Source organism: Mastomys coucha, unplaced genomic scaffold, assembly GCF_008632895.1.
Source record: "Mastomys coucha isolate ucsf_1 unplaced genomic scaffold, UCSF_Mcou_1 pScaffold23, whole genome shotgun sequence".
Lineage (NCBI taxonomy): Eukaryota > Metazoa > Chordata > Mammalia > Rodentia > Muridae > Mastomys > Mastomys coucha.
Window position 1 is genome coordinate 56,209,972 of NW_022196906.1, and position 9,799 is coordinate 56,219,770.

General features: G+C 49.4%; 1 long non-coding RNA gene across 1 annotated transcript; it reads right to left on the minus strand.

The window, feature by feature from the left end:
- Nucleotides 1-1,294: 1,294 nt before the first annotated feature.
- Nucleotides 1,295-3,042, minus strand: LOC116073802. Its single transcript, XR_004111911.1, has 3 exons — nt 3,028-3,042; nt 2,641-2,711; nt 1,295-1,334 (listed from the first exon to the last, which is right to left on the minus strand). It is a non-coding gene; the product is annotated as an uncharacterized LOC116073802 (long non-coding RNA).
- Between the last annotated feature and the right edge of the window lie 6,757 nt (nt 3,043-9,799).

Sequence of the window (9,799 nt, forward strand, 5' to 3'; positions counted from 1 at the left end):
AAGCTCCACACAGACTCTCAGAGAGTTCTCAACAGACATCTGTTCTGGGACCTGCCCGCAGCCTCTACTCATCTGAGCTCACACTATTCACATGTGGGGTGCAGTCTCAACAGTTTCTCCCCCAATCTGTATCTAAAGCCCCCCCACCCCATGGTGCTGGTGACCAACCAGCTCTGGGAGGCCACAGAATTTAGGGCAGGACCCAGGAGGAGTGACAGAGTGGTGTTACTCTTGTGTCCAAAAAAGCATGAGTGATGAAGAGGCCAGTCACGGGGACACTAGAGTCACCTGTGATACTGGTAAGTCTCTGAGAAAAGGAATGCCATGACTCAGATGCCAGAGTGTGGATGCCTCAACGTCTGCGTTCATTAGCACAGAGCGATGAGGTAGGCTAGGAGTCAGGCTCTCTGGCAGTCACCGGGCAAGCAGCCTCTATGGAGAAGCATGGAGCTGAACAGAGAGGCAAAGTGTGTGCTCCAAAGAATCGCTAGCCCACCCCCGTGCACTTCCCGAAACGTATGCTCTACCCGGCCATTCACAAGATGCCACAGGGACTCTCGTGGTGGAAAAACCACCAGGAACTCAACCTCTTGGGATAGAGAGGGATGGCATCCATCTCCTCCCTTGTTCCTATACTGTGATTACTTTTATGGTTTAAGTGTGTGTGTGTGTGTGTGTGTGTGTGTGTGTGCGCGTGTGCGTGTCTACCTTCAGAGTCCAGAAGAGAGCATCAGATTCCCTACACCTGAAGTTACAGGCAGTTTTGAGTCCCCTCAGTGTGGGTACTAGGAACTGAATGTGGATCCTTTAGAAGAGCACTATGCATTCTCAACTGCTGAGCCATCTCTCCACCCGTTTATAACACTGAGGATCTCTTAGCCAGAGACACTCGTGTAGTCCTTGTGTCTAGCGGCAAGTAATCACAAGTCCCAGACTTCATCCCTCTGTTCTTTGTTGGACCTGCTCCATTGAGTACCCACATTACAGGCCTCCTCAGAGATATCAGAGGACGTGATCTGGCCACAGACTGGCATGTTCTGAGGTAGCTCTTGCCAACTGGTGCAAGGAGCATCTAAAGAGCCTGAGCACAGAGCCAGGCCCGATGGGAGACCAGGCAGGGAGAGAGGAATGGAGGATACTGCTAGTAACCCTAGCACAAAGTGGCCTTGAGGGGACCCCAGGAGGGATGGAAGACACTATGTGGGTGGGCATCAGTGGCACATGTTGCTCACCTGGCTGCACTGTGAGGCAGAATCATGGGACGTTTCCCAGCAGCCATCTTCACTCCAACATCCTGCTGTATGTCGGAAGCTTCTGGAACCAGGCATCGCTGCCTTTAAAACAGGATAAAGCGGGGCCTGTAATTATCCACATTTCGGACTGTTTGTGACCTCTAAATTAAACATCATACGGCCTGTTGCAAAGATGGAGTGAGTTCAGGGGCTCAGATGCTAGTCTGCTGGTGAAGAGCTTCTGGTTTCTGAATTGGCATTTAAAGCCTGGTCATCAGACGCTCATCACTGACTGACGTCCTGTCACCCTTCCCTGAAAGAAGAGCTCACCAGGGCATGTGAAGTGTAGGCCTCTAGGGACCATCTGATGGATGTGGAATCTGGGATGGTCATGAGGCTTGGAAAGATCAGAGGAAAGGGACAGGGTGCTGAGGACTAAGCTTCAGGCATCTAGACTGTGGTATGTCTACGACTCACACATGTGTGCTGTCTGTTCCCACCCTGGTAGCACCCCAAGGGTTCCCATTCCCAGGGGGGATATCTAAAGCTCCTATTGCCCATGAAGGTGGCCCAAAGTGGTGGGATGTGAATTTGAACTCAGTACCTAACTTGAAAGTCAAGCTGCTTTCAACTGGAGCTTCTTCTCTCCTTCCTTCATAATCATGACACATGGTTCAGAATGCCAAGGAAATAAGAATGAGGTTGGGTCCCTGAGGCCTGTGTGCAGAGCCTTGGTGCACCCCCCCCCCCATCACCATTATGCCCCTACAACTACTCTGTGACACGATGAGCCTCATCATCCACCTTCTAACAGAAAGGAAAAGATACCTGCAGAGAGCCCGGAGTGAAGGGCCCGGGATAAGGCTGCAGTGAGAGGCTCTGGGCTGGGCTGTGTCCTGAGCCTTTCCAGGTATTCCTTCTCATGCAATCAGCCTCTGGAGGGGACAGGCCCCCATTTCCACACATGACCTCCCAAATGGGGTGCCCATATAGGAAATACTTCTATCTTTGGGCTTTGGGCCTACTCAGACCAAGCAGCCCCCAATCAAGTCTATGAAGAAATCAGCAGCAGCTCTGAGAACCAAACAGGCAGCTACCTGCTTGGATGTCCTCACTCCACCAGGGGGGAAGGGAAGGCTGAGTGGGGTGGAGGAGGGGCAGTCTTCAGTTGCCTAAACGTGGGTGCTGCCTGGCCCTGCACCAACATCCCCTTGCCTTCGATCCTGACACACAAACATCTCCATCCTTTGCCATATGTGAGCACAAAGGAGCTTCCCCTCCCTCCTTGCCAAATCGCCATCTTTTGGAGGCAGAGCCAGTAGTTGGGCATCCACATGCATGCATGCCCACCCTCAGAACTGCCCAAGGGTGGAGTCCCCTTGTGCTCCAGGGACAACAGAGCACTCACCTTCCAGAGAAGGGATGGTATCTAAAGCTTGCATGGTACTTCATTCTCTGAATTCCTGAACCCACTCCTGTCTGGGAATGGCAAGAGCTTTGAATAGCAAAGACTCCAGGGTTAGGACATTAGGACATGACTACAGTTATTGGGTACAGGCTTCGGTGTCCCAGCTCAAATCTGGTGCCTGGGACTGGTGACTGTGGCACGGGAAGCCCAAGCCTTATGCCTTCCCCAATTAACAAATAGTCTGTGCCCCCACATACACCATCAAGCACAAAGGTGGACTCTACAGAGTTCCATGAGGAACCAAGACACAGCAGCCTGTTCACCTACCAGCCTGCCACACGCCCTGCCACAAACCCAGCCTTGTCCACCTACGGGGGTCAAGCTCACCCAGGCCCATCCTTGGTGGCACACAAGAGGAAGCAAAGCCAACGACGGACTGCTATAAATAGGTACATCTGACTGGGAAGGTCACCACTCAGAGCCACAGGAGCCAGAAATTCTCTAGAGACAAACGCGGGACATGAGCTGGGGTTCAGCCACCACACTTCTGGTGGAGAATAGGAATGACTTCCATGATGAGGCCAGGTCAGACGGCGGTCACAGCTGGCTGGTCAGCTGTTGAATGACCTTTGGGTTGCAGAAACACTCTCACGTTGCGTTTTCTTCTTAAGGGGGCTGCCAGTGTGGGCTCAAAGGAGAAAGGGGGAGCGGAAGACCCAAGAGACATGGGAGAGAAGCCTTCTCTCAACTCTGACCCTGAACTCCTCAATCTAACAAAACAACCTGCCAGTCGGATCTCAGCAGGGGGAGGCTTCCCCTCCCTGCTTCTCCAGTGGACATCTGGCAACCCCTCTAACACTTTGGGTAGAAAATGCAGAGGGGTGAAGGCAGGTTGCTAGATGTGCTTGGATGTACGACAATGAATCCTGAAGCTGACTGTTGGCACCCGCTAGGTAGGAGTCCCTGTTAGCCCTTCTCTCCTGGGCCTTCCACCTCCAAACCCCACCTCCTTCCTTCATTTCCAAGGGCCCCTGACAACGCAGCCACAGCACACAAGCACTCCTAGCTACGCAAATAGCAACCCCTTCTTCTCTGTTGTTTGCTCAGCCAATATTGACTCTGCGGCCTAACACTGGTGCTATTGAGCTGGGTTCTTCTCGATATTGTTTGAGCAGCATTAGCAGAGCCCGTGATAACCAACAGCAGAGCAGGAAGCCGCTGTGCCTCCCCCGCCCTTGCTCCCCAACACCCCCCCCCGCCCCGCAACCCCTCCCCGTGAGAGGCTCCTGTAAAGACAGAGGAACCTAAGGCTGGCTCCTCCACTGAGCAAACACAAGAGGGGAGAGAGGGAGCATGCTCTCTGGCTCAGTCAACACTCCAGAGGAGTCACAGCGACTGGAAAGGTTGCCCTTTGGGGTGGGGCCAGTAAAAAATGAAGGTAAAGAAGACTGGGGCTATTAGCCAAACCCTGTAGTTGTCATCTATGGGAAAGGCCTGTGGGGACTGGTACTCATGGGCCCCAGGTGACTAAGTAGAGAATCAGTGAATCCACTCATCAGCCAAGCATGGCCTACTAGACGTCAATCACCATGACTTAGTGGGAGGGGCCTGTGAACAAGCCCATACAACTAGCATATTTTAATGATGAAGATTTAGAAAAAAAATCCCTCATTGTGGGCTTTTGTGGGCTTGCTTTGATGCTGCTATGAGTTCATACTTAAGAATAACTTGCACCAGGTGGTGGTGGAGCCTACTTAAAGAGAGAGTCAGGGTAAAACCACAATGGTCAGCCTTTGAGGGGTACTCTGAATGATATAGCAGAAGGATGCATTTCAACTGGAAATGTGGCTCAGCCAACAGACTACTTGCTCAATACCTCATAAACCAATATGGCAGAGCCCACCTGCAATCCTGGCACTCCAGATATGCAGGCATGAAAATCAGGAGCTCAAAGTCATCCTTGACTACATGGTGAGTTCAAGGCCAATGTGGGACACATGAGACCCTGTCTCAGAAAAAAAGATGGGGGGGAGACATATTCACTGTCACATACACAGCTTCCAATCCCAATGGAGAGCCTAGAAGCTCAAGAAGCCAGCATGGGATGAAGGCTCAAGGGGGAAGTTCGTAAGTGTCTTAAAGACGGCCACCTCACATAAGGTTGTGTCCAACTTCACACACCACAACCAGCCACCCCTCACTGAGGCTAGACAGCCACAGGATGTCCAGGGATAAGGCGTCCACATAGGGTAGCTGGGGTGGCTTTTCATCGCCCACAAGTAAAGCAAATTCAGACATAGCACTTTTGGAACAGGATCCATGGCATATCTCTAGGTCAGTATTAAAGCATTGCCAGCATCATCAAGGGGACATTCTAGAAATTAGCTTCAGCCTGCCCCAATGGTCTGGGAGCACCAAAATGGTCATTTGCAAAAATTGGCCATTAACATTTTTTACTAACTGCTCTCTCTGAAGACTTGGTAAATGGGGGAGAAATGCCTCACAAATCAGCTGTTATGTAGGCCCTGCGACAACCTGGACTTCAAGCTTGGGAAGTTCTTTTTTGTTAAAAATAGAGTCTTCTGCGAGCCTGTGACTATCTCATCCAATGGCAAAGCCATCTGGGTTCCCCATCTTCTGACACTGTAGCAAACACACCCACCTCATCAGTGCCCTCTTCTCTGAGGAACACCCTCTCTTCCACATGGTCCTTTTGGCCACAAACCATTCTTGGCCATAACTGTTGAAACAGAGATGTTGCTTTGACTCAGTCTTAAGCATTCTCCCAAAGCTAATATGGTAAGGGCTCACTCCCGGGCTTATATGTGAAGAGGACATAGAACCTTCAGGAAGTGCTGAAGGGACTCTGGCCTGGCAAACATGCCTCTAGCGGGCCTTGCCCTTCTCCCTTATTCCCTCTACCTTGCTAAAAAAACACATTAGATTACAATTCTAAAGCTAACCACCACAGTCTATTGCCTTATTTGTCCACTTCCTCCTTCTATGGCTGACTACCAAGGTCCAGCTATCAAAGTATTGAGGCGCAGCAATCAAAAGCCCCCTTTGTCTCACCTACCAATCAAAATTAAATGCCTCATCCTAACACGGGGTTTCCCCTTTTACCTTTATAAACCACCACTCGCCTATGGGTCCCATCTGTCTCCTCTCTACCCAGAGGCAGTCCTTTGTCCTCTGGGACAAATAGCCCTGTCCTCTTTCCCTTGTCCCCTTCCTCTTCTTCCTCATCCTGGCTCCTGTCTTTGTCTCTTATCCACGCCCTCTGTCCCTCTTGGGGTAAATGAATCTCCTTTGTGCTGAGAACTTGGTCTTGTGGGTCCTGAGACGTTCTCTTACAAGTGCAGCATACCCCGGGGTCTTTAGCTCCTTTGGGTACATGCTCTTGAAGAGAATTGTGGCTTTCTTCCCCTTCCACTTTCCCTTCCCAGCAGCCTGACCATGTGACGAATAGTTCTGATGTCCTCTGCCCTGCCTGCCCATGGCATGCTGCCTCAGCACAGTCCCAAAGCTTACAATATGAGCAGGAAGCAGAGTTGAAACCTCCAAAGCTGAGAGCGGAAGCAATCCTTTCTTCATCATAAACCAACAGCCTGTGCTATTAATACAGCCACAGAAATCGACTGACATAGACCTTAATGGAGGAAAGGCACCCCATTGGTTAAGCAGGGGCCAATCAAGTGTCACGTCCACATTGAACTGAATACTTTTAGACAGAGGAAAGGTGGAACAAAGAAAGCCAATCTGCATAGAAAAAAAACAAACATACCAAAATGAGCTTAGCTAACAGAGGCAGATGAGAGGCAGGGGATAGACCTCTTGTCTGTGAGGTATTCTGATGGAGTCTCTCCACGGCTGCCTGTCATCCCACCTCTGAGTGCAATGAGATTCCCTAAACTAACAAATTCCCCATCATCTAAAGCTAAGCTTAGAGAGAGACTGGGCATGTGGCTCAGTTGGTAACGCGAACTTGCCTAGCATGCTTCAAGTCCTGAATTCTATCCCCAACACCACATAAACCTGGCATGATAGTATATACCTAAAATCCAGGACTCAGGAAGTAGAAGCAGGAGGATCAGAAGTTCAAGGTCATCCTCAGCTACATAGTGAGTTTGAGGCTACATAAGACCTGTCTAGAAAGGGTCTAGAAGCTGAGCAAAGTTTATACCAATTCTGTTTCTTAAAACCAAATGTTTTTGGAGAAACACACCTAGTGAGACTTCACCTATTTGGGTGTCTCGTGCTCTTCTTGCATAGTTGGTGTCTCATTTGGGGCCTTAGTCATCTGTCAGCTCTCTTCCATAAATAAGCTGTCTTTGCTGTAGTGGCTCACAGAGTAGTAGCCAAGCTCGTCCACTGCTAAGTGCACTGTGTAACCTAGACACTGGGTTCCACTTAGCAGTTTATTTGCTCAGCCTACTTCAGTGAGGGCTGTTAGTCTATCGGTCAATAATTAGTCATTCCACAAACATTCATTAAACTATAACCCAACCCCAGCATAGATACAATAAGAAAATAAAGCTTTGGGGCACTGGAGAGATGGTTCAGCATTTAAAACCACATACTGCTTTTGGAGACTATCCGAGTTTGGTTTCCTGTACCCGTATCAGGTGGCCCACACCCACCTGTAACTCTACCTCCAGGGAATCCCAACCCCCCTTCTGGCCTCTGTGCACAAACACACACACACACACACACACGTAAAAACATATGAGCACCTGCACATTATAAATAAAATCAAAATGAATCTTTCTAACATTTGTAAAGGAAGGAAAAGAATGCTTTGGGAGACCTCCTAGCAAACACGAGCATCCTGGGTTTTTTGTTTGTTTGTTTGTTTGTTTGTTTCTGGCAGTATCAAGGAGTAATTCTGATGTGCCCTCAACCCAAATGCAGCCAGATGTCACCCCTACTCTGTGAGGGAGGTATCGGAGCCAGACATGTAGCTCAGTTGATAGAGTGCTGCCCTGGCATGTGGGAAACTCCAAGTTCAATCCCCAACATCTGGCACGATAGTGCATACCTGTAACCCTAACCCTAGTGCTACCCAGAAGATCAGAAGTTCAAAGTTAGCCTCAGCAACTTAGCAGGTTCAAGGCCAGCCTAGATTACAGGAATCCCACCTCCTTTGAAAGGTAAAAGAAAAGGCATCAACACAAACCCAATTTCCATCTTGGGGTGGGATGTGTTATCAGAAAATCAGTCTCATTAAAGGAGAGTGATTCTCTAGCCAGTTCCCAAAAGAAGAGAGGAGGAGTCTGGCTGCTGGCTTGGGCAAGGAAGACCCAAAGGGAACAGTCATGTCCTGTTTTGTTTCTTAGTTTTGTTTTGTTTCCTGTTGCTATGACAAAATCAATTTAAGGGAGAAAGGTCTTATTTGACTTACAGTTAGTTCCAGGTTGTAATCCATCATGTGGGGAACTCAAGGAAGCAGGACCATGAAGCAGCTAGACAATTTCATCCACAGACAGAGAACAGATAAGGAATACACGCATGCCAGTGCTCAGCATGCTTTCACCACTTTAATACAATCCAGGACCTACACTGCCCCTTCCTAGGGAATGGAACCTCCCACAGTGGGAGGGTCCTCATCTCAATCAACATCAAGATACACTCCAACAGACAAACTAGATTTAGACAATCCCCATTATGACTGTGTTCTCAGATGATTCTAGATTGTGTTAAGTTGACAATGAGCACTAAGCTTCCCACCTATCCTTTGGCTATCCAAATGGAAATTTCTGGAGACATCACCCCTCTACAGCTGCACAATTATTGCTGTCTTTCACTGTTAGTACTACTGAAATGGTGGGATTATGTAACTACCATATGATGAGATAAAAGATTTTTACATCACAAACAAATCATTCACCCTTTAATCCTCACCATCATCTTCCCTGCCCACCCCGTGTTACCTGCCACAGGTAGGATCATCACATAGACTTGACCTCAGCATACACATGAGGTTAGAATTTGCTGTTTGATCTTTCTTGCCAGTGTCTCGTACATAAGCAGCGTTTCCTATGCTCACATTACCTCCAACTCCACACAGCGATACCCAGTTAAGACAAATAGAGGGATTGGGGAGATAGCTTAGTCAGTAAACTGTCACACAAGAATCTGAGCTTGGTCCCCAGAACCCCAAAAGTGGGTGTGGTGGTGCACCTTGCAAATCCTGAGCTGGGAAGGTAGAAACAGGTAAATCCCAGGGGCTCAAGGACCCATAAGCCTAGCTCAGCCTGCAAACGCCAGGCTAGTGAGACCCTTCCTAAAAAGACCAAGGTGGATGGCACCTGAGAGTGACAGCCAGGTTGACCTCTGGCCTGTGCAAACATGTCACACATACATGAGTGCACATGCATATGCACACACACTTATACTGCTGCCCTGAGGAGTCCTTGATTGCTCTTCCACACTCTCCCAGCATCCCTTTGGAGGCTGCCACATATGACTGCATGGTGACACCTCACAGGTGCCCTAAGGAGCCAGGTAGGATGTGCAGCCAATACCCATCACCACGCTTCCAGTCACTTCCCACTGCCTCCCCAGGTGCCATTGTTCCCCATAGCACTCTGGCCTTTTCAAGGACATAAGACCGAATCCATAGCAGATGCTCAGCCACACTGGAGGAGGAAATAAGTCCAGAAGCCGGTGCTTAGAGGTGGGTAGAGGGCCAGGACAGGAAAGCAAAGCTGGGCCTCCTGTGCGCTGCTCCTAGTGTATTCTAAGGAGCAGTTCTGGGTAGGAAGATTACAGGTAGGGGTTCAATCCGACTTGCAGACTGGAAAAATTAAAATTCTATTTTTAGATGATAATGTGAAGAAGCTCTATCCCTGGGAATGGAAAGCAGTCCCAGGCACCCTGGCCACTAAAGTGTTTCATACAGTCATTTGAAGCCACCATCACAGCCTCCCTTTCCTTGAATGACCCCATAAGGGCCCTAGTAAACAGGTACTGAACAGCCCTGCATCTAATCACCACGCAGTATGCTAAGAGGCATGGAATGCCCGAGCCTGGCTGTGGTCCGCAGTAAGACTGTTGAGCTCTTGCAGCAATCAGGACTGGAAGGAGACAAACCAGGGCTAGAACCAAAGCCACCGAGTCCCTCAAAGGCCCAGGTTTGCTACACTTCTGCTACACATCC